The sequence below is a fragment of the Alligator sinensis genome, unplaced genomic scaffold (assembly GCF_000455745.1).
Source record: "Alligator sinensis unplaced genomic scaffold, ASM45574v1 scaffold891_1, whole genome shotgun sequence".
Taxonomy (NCBI): Eukaryota; Metazoa; Chordata; order Crocodylia; family Alligatoridae; genus Alligator; species Alligator sinensis.
In genome coordinates, this window is record NW_005843019.1 from 384,465 (window position 1) to 396,742 (window position 12,278).

General features: G+C 53.2%; 1 long non-coding RNA gene across 1 annotated transcript in view; it reads right to left on the bottom strand.

Moving 5' to 3' along the window:
• Positions 1 to 2,891, bottom strand: part of LOC102367829 — a 5,731-nt gene extending 2,840 nt beyond the window's left edge. Inside the window, exon 1 of the long non-coding RNA XR_325278.3 lies at positions 2,802 to 2,891. This is a non-coding gene — a long non-coding RNA (uncharacterized LOC102367829). The remainder of the gene's footprint in view (positions 1 to 2,801) is intronic.
• Between the last annotated feature and the right edge of the window lie 9,387 nt (positions 2,892 to 12,278).

Consider the following 12,278-nt stretch of genomic DNA (forward strand, 5'->3'; position numbering starts at 1 on the left):
CTTGGGGCGGGCATCACACTGCACTGCACCCCAGCAATGTGCCCCAGCTTCTGCACTCCTGTTCTGACCTGCTGCCCAGCCCACCTGTGGGCCCCTCCCCCACAAACACTGCCAGAGTCTAAAGGCACCTTGCCTGTCTCAGATGCCTTGGCAGACCACCCTCTGCCTTCCCATCCACTTTCATCTGAAGAATACCCTGGGTGGCTGAACTGGACAGCTGCTATCACCACTGCTGCTGTTGTTGCTGCCTTCTGTTCTGCCCCATCTCAGGAGAAAGGGAGATTCCCTGCTGCACCACCTTGCACCACTCAACACCAGACTTGCACTGGATTACTCCCTAATTGACTGATTGCTCCTGCACTCCCCCACAGCTGCTTCACTGCATTTCATTCTGCCTTTTTTTTCCTGCCTATTGCACTGCTGCTGATTGCCTGGCTGGAGGCCTGAGGGGCTCCTGGACTGATCTTCAACAAAAAAAAGCCCCTCTGCTGCTCCAGCCATCTTTTACATCTGCCTCGACAGCCTTTACTCTGAGTTTTTGCCCTTGTGTGGTAAGTCCTGTAGTCCACTCCTCCTGCCTTGTTGCTTGTTGTGTGGCTGAGTAAGCCAGCTCGAGTCTCCCCAGCCCTTCTGTGTGTGTTACCCCCTCCCCCACATTCCCCAAACATAGCCCTCCCAATTTTTCTCCTCTGGGGCTGTATTTCAGTGAGCTTCAGCCCCCCCACCCCATTTCCCCCACAAACCCAACCTGCCCCTATTAGATTCACCAGCCCCACTGCATATTTTGGTTTTCTTTATTGTTTCTCCCCTCCCTTGTGAAGCAATTGCGGGGCCGGAACCTTGTGGGGGGTGTGGGGCAGATGTCCCCACAGAGCTCCCTGCAGCTCCCATTATGGGAGCAGGTCCCAGCCAAGCCCTCGAGGAGATGAATGCCCCTGCAGCCCCCATCCCAGAGGCAGAGTCCAACCAACCTCATCTGGAGGTGGAGAAGCCTGCAACCTCCACTTCAGAGGCAGGCAGAACTCTGGTTGGGAGCCAATAAGGCCAGGGGGTTTCCCCTAGCTAACCCCCCCCCCAGGGGTTTCCAAGTCCCATCCCCCTGAAGAAGAGAGGCCTTCCCAAGGGCAAGGGAAGTGGGAAGGGCTTCTCTTCATCCTTCTCCACAGCTGGGGGTGGGAAGGGCAAGGGCCCAAGACTAGACCACTGGTGCCTGAGGGGACCAGGTGCACCACACCAGGCAGCACACCCACTCAACCTGTCCCTGGTCCTTGCCCCAGCCCCACCAACTCATTATCCTAGCTAGCTACTGGGTATTGAGCTGGTCCCTGAATGAATCATGTTTGATTGTGTAACACAGTAGCTAGCAGATAATAACTTAATGAGCAAAGATTAACACGTATGAAACCACAGACTAAGGAGAGGAAAGAACCAATATAGAGCCAGGGACTGCTTCTGCCCCAAGACAGAGACAGTCAGTTGCACAAGCTCCCATATCTTGAGTTTTGCCTGTCAGCAGCTAGGAGTGCGGCCCCAGAACCCAGAAGCCCCTGCACCGATCTCCTTGACAGCTGGCAGGCTTCATGGCCTCAGCAGGGGCTAGCAGGGCTGCAGCTTTCACCCTGATGCACCTTAACACACAAAGTGTCACCCATGTCACGAGTTTTGCTTGTCTGCAGCTTGAGGTACAATTCCCCCCAAACCCCTGCAATTATCTCTTTGAAACTAGGCAGGCTTTATGGCCTTTGCAGGGGTAAGTATGTCTGCAGTTTTGACCCCACTGTGGTGTAACACATACACATGACACAAGTTTTGCTTTCAAATATTTGGGGTGCATTTTCCCCAAATTTCCTACACCTATCACCTTGAATCATGGCAGGCTTTATGCCCTTAGAAGGGGCTATCATTCCTTCGAGTTTTATCCAAATCAAGCCAGAAATGACAAAGTTATAGGCTCTTTTGTCCTTCCCCATTATATCCCATGGGCAAAATGGTGAAACAGTTTCACCATTTTGACCCTGTTTCAACAGAACAGAGCAGCTGTTTTGAATCAAAACAAAATTCAAAACCAAACACTGTTTCATCAAAACATTGAAACACTGATCAAAATGGAACACTGCCATTTAGCACAGCCCTAGTCCTCAGCTCCATCCCTCCCTATATCCCTAACTGCGCCCTACTCCCCCAGTTTCAAACCCTGTGGAGAGTTACCTCCCAAGTGGTGACCCTCTTGCTGGGGTGCCGAGACCCTGGCCTCCACCACGTGTGCTCTTTCCATTGCCAGGTTATGATCCAGCTGACAGTGGGAACATGTCTGGAGGCTTAGTGATGCCTCGTGATTCCTTTTCAAGGGGCCCTGGTGAGGGTTTTCTATACACAGTGGGACCTGTGGTGCTTCCAGTGCTGTGCCCAAGGGCACTTGTGTCATGAATGCCCCATGGGCCAGGAGAAGAGGGCATCTGCAGGTCCCACTGGCAAGAGTGGTGTCCCTGCCACTGGTACCCCTCCCCCCTCAGGCCCCCATGGCACCCCAGTCACATCATCCAGCTCCCCTGTAAGGTCAGAGGACCCTGCTCCCAAATCAAGTTTGGCAGGATCCTGGGGAGGGCAAGAGCAACCAAGGGGAAAGAAGGAGTGGGGGCCCCCTGCCCCTAGTCATGCCCTTGCTGTAGCTGCCCCCTGCAACCCTCACCTTCTCCTACTGGAACCTTTCCACCTGAGGACCACCCCATGACTGAGTGGGTACAGGTCCCGTCCATGCTGTGAGGAAAGAGAAGAACCCCAAGAAAGTAAGATAGTCCCACCTGAATGGCAAGCAGCCGTCCCAGGCCCAAGGCCACAAAGAACTACGCAGGGCTCGTTCTTCACCCGGTGTTTCCAGAGGGGATGGGGAGTCAGCTGGAACACCAAGATAAAAAAATATCTGGAGCAGGCAGAAGAGAGACACCAGGAACCGGAAGTGGCTGACTCAACCAGAGTGATGGTAGGGACAACCAAAGGCGCAGAGAGGCAGCTCTGCGGAGGCAGTTGCTAGAGGAGAGAACCCTGAAGGAAACGCCATAAGGGAAACTAAAACTGCAGTGGGGCAGTCCGGAGGTACCATAAAGACCCTAACAGCAGGGCTAAAAATAAAGGTGTGTTGCGGGGGGGACAACCGTAAAGTTTGGAATATAAGTCCCAGTTTGTTTTCATTTCTCCTTTTCTTTACAGTGAGAGGGAGGTCCTCCCAGAGACAACAGGATAGTGTGGTTGGTAGGACAGGCCCAGAAGGCCTACCGTGCCATGACTCATATAGATGCATAAGATTACAACAAGGTGAAAAAAGAAATATTATTGAAACTCAATATAACCCCAGAGAGATGCTGACAGGCATTCAGGGGCAAGAAGAGGAAGGAAGAGAGGGTACCTCAAGTTCTATGGCAGCGCTTAGCGGACCTGCAAGACAAATGGCTGAGGCCAGAAACTTTAACCAAAGAAGAAGTCTGTGATCAAATACTACTAGAGCAGCTCCTCTCAGACCTGGAAGACAATACACAGAGGTGGGTCTGGTGCCACTGTCAAAAATCCTCCCCCAAGGCCCTTCAGCTGGCAGAAGACTTTGATACAGTACAGGCAGAGATCAGCCAGGATAGAAGCACAAGGGAACTGGGACAAATTATGCTTGGGAGATGGAGCACAAAAGTGAAGGAGAAGGTCATGAGATCAAGAGAGGAAATGCAGCAGGAATGGTGTACTTCAATTGTGGTAGACACGGTCACATGAGCCAAGAGTGTCCCTGTGGGCTGCAGGTGTCACATGGCCCAAGACCATCCCTGCGGGACACAGGTAACCATGAGACTGAAAGAATCCAAGGAAGAACCTAAGGTCAGTAGGATGAGGACAAGAGAGAGCCATGAGGTTGAAATGATGCACTGTAGCATAGGAGATAGTTCGGCAGAGACCTTACAACCCTTACCTGAGGTAACAGTGCTAGTGGCTGGCAGACCAGTACGAGCTGTGATAGACACAGGATGTGCTCAATCCATTGTAAGGCCAGCCTTGATACCTTGGAAAAAAGCACCAAGGTGCGTGGGAGTGAAGGTGGTTTGCTTACATAGGCAGAAGGCCCACTATAAACATTGGCTATTAGAATTACAGGCTGCCTCATGGTCCCGCACCAGAGGAGGTCGGGGTCGGGTCCCCTAATCAACAGGTTGATCTTGTTGTGGACCCTACACAGACCACCACCCCCCAGGGCTCCAGCTCTACCCTACCATCTTGTGAAGGTGCCCCACCCCAGCCCCACCCCTGTCCCAAGGAGCTGCAGAACTCTTCCAATCCCAACTGGAGTCCAGGGTCTTAGCAGACTGGGGGTTCAGATGGTGCCTAAGGAGCCTGCTGAGCTCCAGGACCAGGAGAAGGATGCTCAAGAACCAGAAGGCTCCATGGAGCCTGCAGACCTCTCAGTCCCAATGATCCCCGGGGCTGAGCTACTTGCATTTCTTGACCGTGACTACACCCATTGGTCTACCAGCAAGGTACAGCTTGCCTTGGACTGCTGGGGAGATTTTGACAGCATCCTCACCACTGTGAGGGCACTGGCAGGGAAAGGCAAGGGACCCAAAAGCTGCAATACCTGTATTTATAGGTGGGCCCGCAGTTTCATAGATGCCCTCTATACTTACGGGAGTGTGTTGCATGAGCTGGCAGACCCTACACTGGGCATTGAGATGCACAAGGCCCCTGCCAAACCATCCACTCCATCCCTGCAGCCATGAGTTCATTTAAGGGGCTTCTCTGAGTGGAGAGGATACTTCACTAGCATGCAGAGTGACAAGAGAAAGGGATGCCCAGGTAAGCAACAATGTCCTGGGAGTAGGGGGCCATAACTGTCCTGTGAGTAAGGGGGAGGCACGTGCACCCTCAGGAGGACTCAAGTGCCTCTACACTAATGCTCATAGTATGGGGAATAAGCAGAAGGAACTGTGCCTCCTGATTGCAAGTAAGAATCCAGACTTAGTAGGGCTCACAGAAACTTGGTGGGACCCTACCCATGAGTAGGCGGTGGGCATTTGGAGATACACCCTATATAGAAGGGACAGGACAGAGAGGAAATGTTGGAGGGGGGTCGTGCTCTATGTCAAAGAGCACCTCACAACATCAAGAATTAGCTTCGGGTTAGAGGAGGGTCGGGCAGAGACACTGTGGGTCAAACTACAAGGGGAACGTGGTGGAAGGGACCTTATGGTGGGTGTCTACTACAGACCACCCAACCAGGGGAAAGAACTGGACCGGGACTTCTCTGGGCAGCTTATGGGGGTGGTTAGGTCAAGGGATGTTATTGTCATGGGTGACCTAAACTACCCAGACATTTGGTGGGAGGAGCAGACAGCCAGGTCTGACCGCTCGTGTAGGTTCCTGGCTGTATTACAGGACCTTCACCTTATCCAGGAAGTGCACAGCCCCACTAAGGGTATTGCCTTGCTGGACCTGGTCCTGGCCACTGGGGATGACTTGGTAAGGGGAGTGCAGGTCCTTGATTGCCTGGACAATAGTGATCATCACCTGCTGGATTTCACTATCCAGCGCAGGGTGTCAAGGGCTTTAGTCTTGCTAAAGCACACTCCAACTTCAATGAGTTCTGGAGACAAGTGGGGGAGGCACTGAGGGCCCAGAAGGTAGAGGAGATGGGAGTCCATGAGGAATGGTCGTAACTTAAGGGGACGATCCTCCAGGCCCAAAGGGTAACAGTTCCTGCGAGAAGCAAGGTGGGTAAGAGTGCTCAGAAACCCCCTTGGCTCAGCAAGGGCATTCAGCAATGCCTGAGGACTAAAAGGGTGGTGTAAAACCAATGGAAGGGAGGAGCTATCACCAAGGAGGAGTACTCCTCCTTGGCCCGGGAGTGTAGGAGGGCTATTAGAAAGGCCAAGGCAGAGATGGAGCTCAGGCTAATGTCCAGGATTAAGGACAACAAAAAGTCCTTTTTCAAGTACATTGGGAGCAAGAAGAGGGCACCAGGCAATGTAGGGCCCCTGCAAGACTCATATGGTAACCTTGTGGCTATGTCAGATGAGAGAGCCAATATTTTTAACAGTTTCTTTGCCTCTGATTTCTTGAACAGGGACCGAGATATCCCACCTACCAGAGGTAGAGACAATCTCGTGGATAGCTCTGTCAGGCCTTCAGTCAGCACAGGTGTAATTAGAAATCTTCTGGAAGGGCTGGACATTTTAAAATCTGCAGGTCCAGATGCCCTCCACTCAAGGGTGTTGAGGGAGCTGGCAGGGGTCCTCGCGGAGCCCTTGGCCCAGCTGTATGAGCATTCGTGGTCATCTGGCCAGGTGCTGAGGGATTGGAAACTAGCTAATGTGGTCCCAATTTTTAAGAAAGGGAGGAAGGAAGACCCAAGTAACTATAGGCCTGTAAGCCTCACCTCGGTGCTCGGGAAGCTCTTGGAGAGAATCATCGAGGAGCACATCTGTGGGGGGCCTGCAGGGGAGATCATGCTCAGGGGCAATCAGCATGGGTTCATCAAAGGCAGGTCCTGCCAGACCAACCTGATTGCCTTTTATGACCAAGTAACTAAATCCTTGGATGATGGTGTCGCTGTGGTCCTATTCTTTCTAGACTTTAAGAAGGACTTTGACACTGTCTCTTACCCCATTCTCATCAATAAATTAAGTGACTGTGGCATTGATGCCTATGCAGTTGGATGGGTAAAAAACTGGCTGATGGGGCGCACCCAGAGAGTAGTGGTGGACGGGTTGTACTCAACCTGGTGAGATGTGAGCAGTGGGGTCCCCCAGGGCTCAGTCCTCGGGTCCGCAATGTTTAGTATCTTCATCAGTGACTTGGACGAGGGGGTTGAAAACACATTGTCCAAGTTTGCTGATGACACTAAGATGTGGGGCGAGGTGGGCACACTTGAAGGGAGAGAGAGGCTGCAACTAGATTTAGACAGACTACAAAAGTGGGCTGATGAGAATAGGATGGGGTTCAATGTAGACAAATGCAGGGTGCTGCACCTGGGGAGAAGGAATCCACAGCACACATACAGGCTGGGGAGTTCCCTCCTTGAAAGCACAGAGGCGGAAACGGATCTAGGAGCCATTGTTGATTCCACGATGAACATGAGCCGCCAATGCCAGACTGCAGCCAGCAAGGCCAGCCGTACCTTGTCATGCATCCAAAGATGCATCTCAAGCTGTTCCAGAGAGGTGATCCTCCCCCTCTATGAGACACTGGTCAGGCCATAATCGCAGTACTGCATCCAGTACTGGGCGCCGCACTTCAAAAAGGATTTGGCCAGCCTGGAAAGAGTTCAGAGGAGGGCCACCCATTTGGTGAGAGGGCAGCAGGACAGGCCCTACAAGGAGAGACTGAGGGACCTGAACCTGTTCAGCCTCAGCAAGAGGAGGCCGAGGGGGGACCTGGTGGCTGCCTACAAACTCATCAGGGGAGATCAACAGCAAATAGGCAGAGCCCTTTTCTCCCCAGCACCACCTGGGGTGATGAGGAACAATGGTAATAAGCTGATCGAGAATAGGTTAGAGATCAGAAGGCAATATGTTACAGTTAGGGTGGCCAGAATCTGGAACCAACTTCATAGGGAAGTGGTCCTTGCCCCCACCTTGGGCAAATTCAAAAAAGGTTGACTGATCACCTGTCTGGGGTCTTGTGAACCCAGCATTCATTCCTGCCTGTGGCAGGGGGTCAGGCTAGATGATCTGTTCAGGTCCCTCCTGACCCTAGCTACTATGAAACTATGAAGATTGCAACCGTCAATGTCCATGGCTGCAGGAAGAGTCTCTGGAGATGCTGGGTGCTCTTCTTCCTTCAGGAGGGGGGTACCCCATGGTGTTGTTGCAGGAGACCCTGATGACTCCAGCCAATGAACCTAATTGACAGATGGAGTAGGGAGGCAGGGGTTTTTTTGTCACCTCTCGGCCACCTCTTGTGGGGTGGCCACCCTGTTTTCCCCAGGCCTGCAGCCAGAGGTTTTCCAGGACATTGGGGTGGTGCACCTCTGGGTCCAAGTGCAGGGACAGGTCCTGAACCTTCTGAATGTGTACACCCCTTTGAAAGACCCAGAGTTGGTGGATTTTTCCTGCCACGTGGCCACTTGTATTGGCACCCTCAACCCTCACAAGTTCCTGGTCGCTGGCGGGGACTTTAACATCACCCTAGATGCATGAGGCCAGTCAGGTAGGAAGCGGAACCAGGCTGCCATGGGCATCTTCGAGGAGATCCTTATGGACTACTCCCTGGTGGATGTCTGGTGTGTCTGTCACACTACTGATTTCCCTGCCTTCTCCTATGTGAGGGTTGGGGAGGAGCATGCCACTCCTGGTTAAACCAGGTTTATATCTGTCTGCCACACTTTGCCTGGGCCCACCCCTCTGGCATCTGGCTGACCCCTTTCAGTGATCACAATCTTGTTTTGGCCCAGGCCACGCTAGGTCCTGGGCATCTGGGGTTGACCTACTGACATTTCAATGCCAGTCTGCTGGAGGATGTGGGCTTCAGGGAGGCCTTCCAAGAGTTCTGGCAGGCATGGTGGCAGCAACGGGAAGCTTTGTCTTCAGCTCAGAGGTGGTGGGACGTGGGGAAGGTGAGCATCTGGGTTTTTTGCTGCAGCTACACTTGGAGGAACACCCAAAAGAGGGAGGTGATGCAGGAGCAGCTTGATCAGGAAGTGCTGGAGCTGGAGAGGTACGTAGCCACTAGGGCTGTGCGAGGTTTCAGAGCTTGTTTCGGATCTGGAGAAGTTTTGGATGCTTCAGCATCCCAAGCAGCATTTCTGGATTGAAGCACTGGCTTCTTTACGCTTTCCAAAGTGATTCAAAACTTCTGAATCACTTCAGAAAAGCTTCAGAGCCGCTTTGGAGATCCAGCCATGGGGTATAATGGGGAATCAATGAAATATCTAAAACTTTGTTGTTTTTTGTCTGCTTTGGACGAAATTTGCAAGTGTGATAGCCTCTGCTGAAAGCATGAAGCCTGCCAAGAGTCAAGAAGATAGGTGCAGGGGTTTCGGGGGAACTGCACCCCAAATTCTTGAAAGAAAACTCATGTCACATCTATGTGTTATAACACAGAGGGGTGAAAACTGCAGGGATGGTAGCCCCTGGTGAGGCCACGAAGTCTGACAAGTTTCAAGGTGATACGTACAGGGGTTTGGAGGGAAGTGCACCCCAAATTCTTGAAAGCAAAACTCATGGCGTGTATGTTACACCATAGGGGGTTGCAAAATGAAGGGGTGCTAGTCCCTGGTGAGGTTAGAAAGTCTGCCAAGTTTCGAGAAGATCAGTGCAGGGGTTTGCAGGGAACTGCACCAGAAGCTGCAGACAGGCAAAACTTGTGACATAGATGACTGTGTGTGTGTTAAGGCACAGAGGGCTATAAACTGCAGGGGTGGTGGCCCCTGCTGAGGCCACTAACCCTGCCAAGTTTGAAGAAGATAAGTGCAGGGGTTTGGGGGAAACTGCACCTCAAGCTACGGACAAGCAAAACTCATGACATGATACATGACAGTGTGTTGGCGGGGTGGGGAGGGGAGACACTGCTGCAGGCCTGGCTGCTAAGCTACTGTGTTACCAGTTACCAATTAATCATGATTCACTCAGGGACCAGCTCAATACACAGGACCTAGCTACTACATAACGATTTAATGAGCTTGGATTAACACCTGCAAAACCACAAACTTCATTAGAGTCTGGCTCTGGTGCTAGACACACGGGTGTAAGCCCGCTGTACCCCCATGAGCCCAGGGACCCCAGCAGCAACCCCAGGACCCCCAATGAGCCCTGGCCTGCAGGTAGGTAAGCAGGGGCCTGTGGAGGGAGGGACCTAGTCAGCTGGGAGTGGGCTATGTGGGCCGAGGAGGGCCTGAGGCCCTGCCTGTGAGCCCCCCAGGGTAGACAGTTCCAGCCACAGTCAGCGCACCAGTGGCATGACATGGATGGGCATGTGCCGCATCCCTCGGGTCCCCTCGAAGTCTGCGGCCCACCCCCCCGGCACCTCAGAGACCTGCACTCAGATGCAGCCCCTGGTTCCAAGCTCCATACAGGTGGAGCCCCTGGCTCTCGGCTGCGGGGTGCCTGTCACTTTTTCAGGCTCTGGGGCCTGGGAGCATGACCACTTCCCCTTGTGGGGTCTGCTCCCTGCTGGGGTCTCTGGCATGCCAGCTGCAGGAGCTCCAGGCCACGGTCCAGACACTGTGTGCCATCAGGGACTGTGAGCAGGAAATAGACTCCTACTGCCAGGCCCTTCTCCCCTGGGAGGCGGAGGGTAGACCACGGTCTCCTTGCAGGACAAAGAAGGACTCGGGGACCTCCCTTAGTGTCTAGCCCAGGGCTTGGACCAAGGTGGCAAGGGGCCTCAAGGCTCACCGCACCAAGGCCCCTGCCCTGCTGGAGCTTTGCAACAGGTATGAACCTCTTGCAGCCCCAGCAGAGCCTGCTGAGTTGCCAGCTCCCGCAGGCAACACAGATGACATTGTAGCAACCGCCCTCACTTTGCCAAAGACCAAACGCAAGGTGTTTGTCGTAGGAGACTCCATCCTAAGGGGGACTGAGGGGGTAATCTGCTGCCCCAACCCCTTAGCCCGGGAAGTCTGCTGCTTCCCGGGAGCCCGCATCTGAGACATTGCGGAGAAGATCCCTAAGCTCCTCCAGCCCACTGACCACTATCCCATGCTCCTCATCCATGTGGGCACCAATGACATGGCTTGGAGCGCTCCCAGCCGGGTCATGAGGCGCTACAGGGATTTGGAAGCAGGGATAAAGGGCCTGGGGGCACAGGTGGTGTTTTCTTCAATCCTCTCAGTCTCGAGCTATGGGCTGAGGAGGGAGAGGAGGATCCAGGTAGTGAACCAAAGACTGCGGCACTGGTGTCATTGGGAAGGATTTGACCACAGTCCACTCTTTGGAGAGAGAGGCAGCGAGCTGCTGGGAAGGGATGGCCTCCACCTCTCTCCGCTGGGGAGGAGGCTCTTCTCAGCCAGACTGGCTGACCTGCTCCACCGGGCTTTAAACAAAGCCTGCTGGGGAATGGGGGGACTACTACCACTGCTGGCCCACTGAGCAGCCCTTGCAAAGCCAGCAGGCCATGGCACTTAAGGGATCCCACCCAAGCCCCAGCCCTGGAACAAAATGTAGGCAGGGCAAGGGGACACTTGCATGTCTATACACAAATGCCAGGAGATTGGGGAATAAACAGAAGGAACTTGTTCTCCTGCTAAATGCAAATAACTATGATGTCATAGGGATAATGGAGACCTGGTGGGACTCCACCCATGACTGGACCATGGATATAGACGGCTATAATCTGTACAGGAGCGATTGAGTGGACAAAAGGGGCGGGGGTGTAGCTCTCTATGTCAAGGAAAGCTATGCATCTCTGCAAGACAACGTTGGCACCCACGGTGGATGACTTGAGACCCTCTGGGTTAAAATCTGTGGGGAACATGGCACAGGAGGTACTATGGTGAGGGTCTACTGCAGACCCCCTACTCACAGTGAAGACCTTGCCCAGGAGTTCACCAGGGAATTGACTGAGGCAGCACGATCCCAGTGTATGGTTGTCATGGGAGACTTTAACTACCCAGAAATCTTGTGGGAGGAGTGCTCGGCCAAATCCAAGCAGTCGCAAACCTTTCTCTCATGCGTGGATAACCTCTATCTGATGCAGGAAGTCTACAGGCTGATGAGAGGTAAAGCGCTGCTCAACCTGGTACTGGCACCTGGGACGACCTAATCAGCAACCTAATGACTGAAGGGAAGCTGGGTGACAGTGACCATGAGCTGATCACCTTCACCATCTGCCATAAAGCTGGCAAGTCAGTCAGTAATACACAAGTCCTCAGCTTCAGGAAAGCTGACTTTGACAAGCTCAGGAGGCTTGTCAGAGAGGCCCTAAAAGGCCACAACCCAATGGAGAGGGGAGTTCAGGATGAGTGGTTGCTCCTCAAGGGCGCAATCCTGGATGCACAAGCAAAGTCCATCCCGTCTCAGAGGAAAGGCAGCAAAAGGGCACAGCAGCCCCCTTGGCTCTCCAGGGAACTGGTGGACCTCTTGCATCTTAAAAAGAAGATCTACAAAGGATGGAGGACTGGAACTGCCACCAAGGAAGAATACACTGCACTGGTCCGGACCTGCAGAGAGCAAACCAGGAAAGCCAATGCTGCGATGGAACTCCAGCTAGCTACAAATATCAAGGAAAATAAAAAGTCCTTTTTTAGATAGGTGGGGAGCTGGCTGAAAAGCAAGGGCAACATTGGACCCCTGCTAAACCAGATGGGG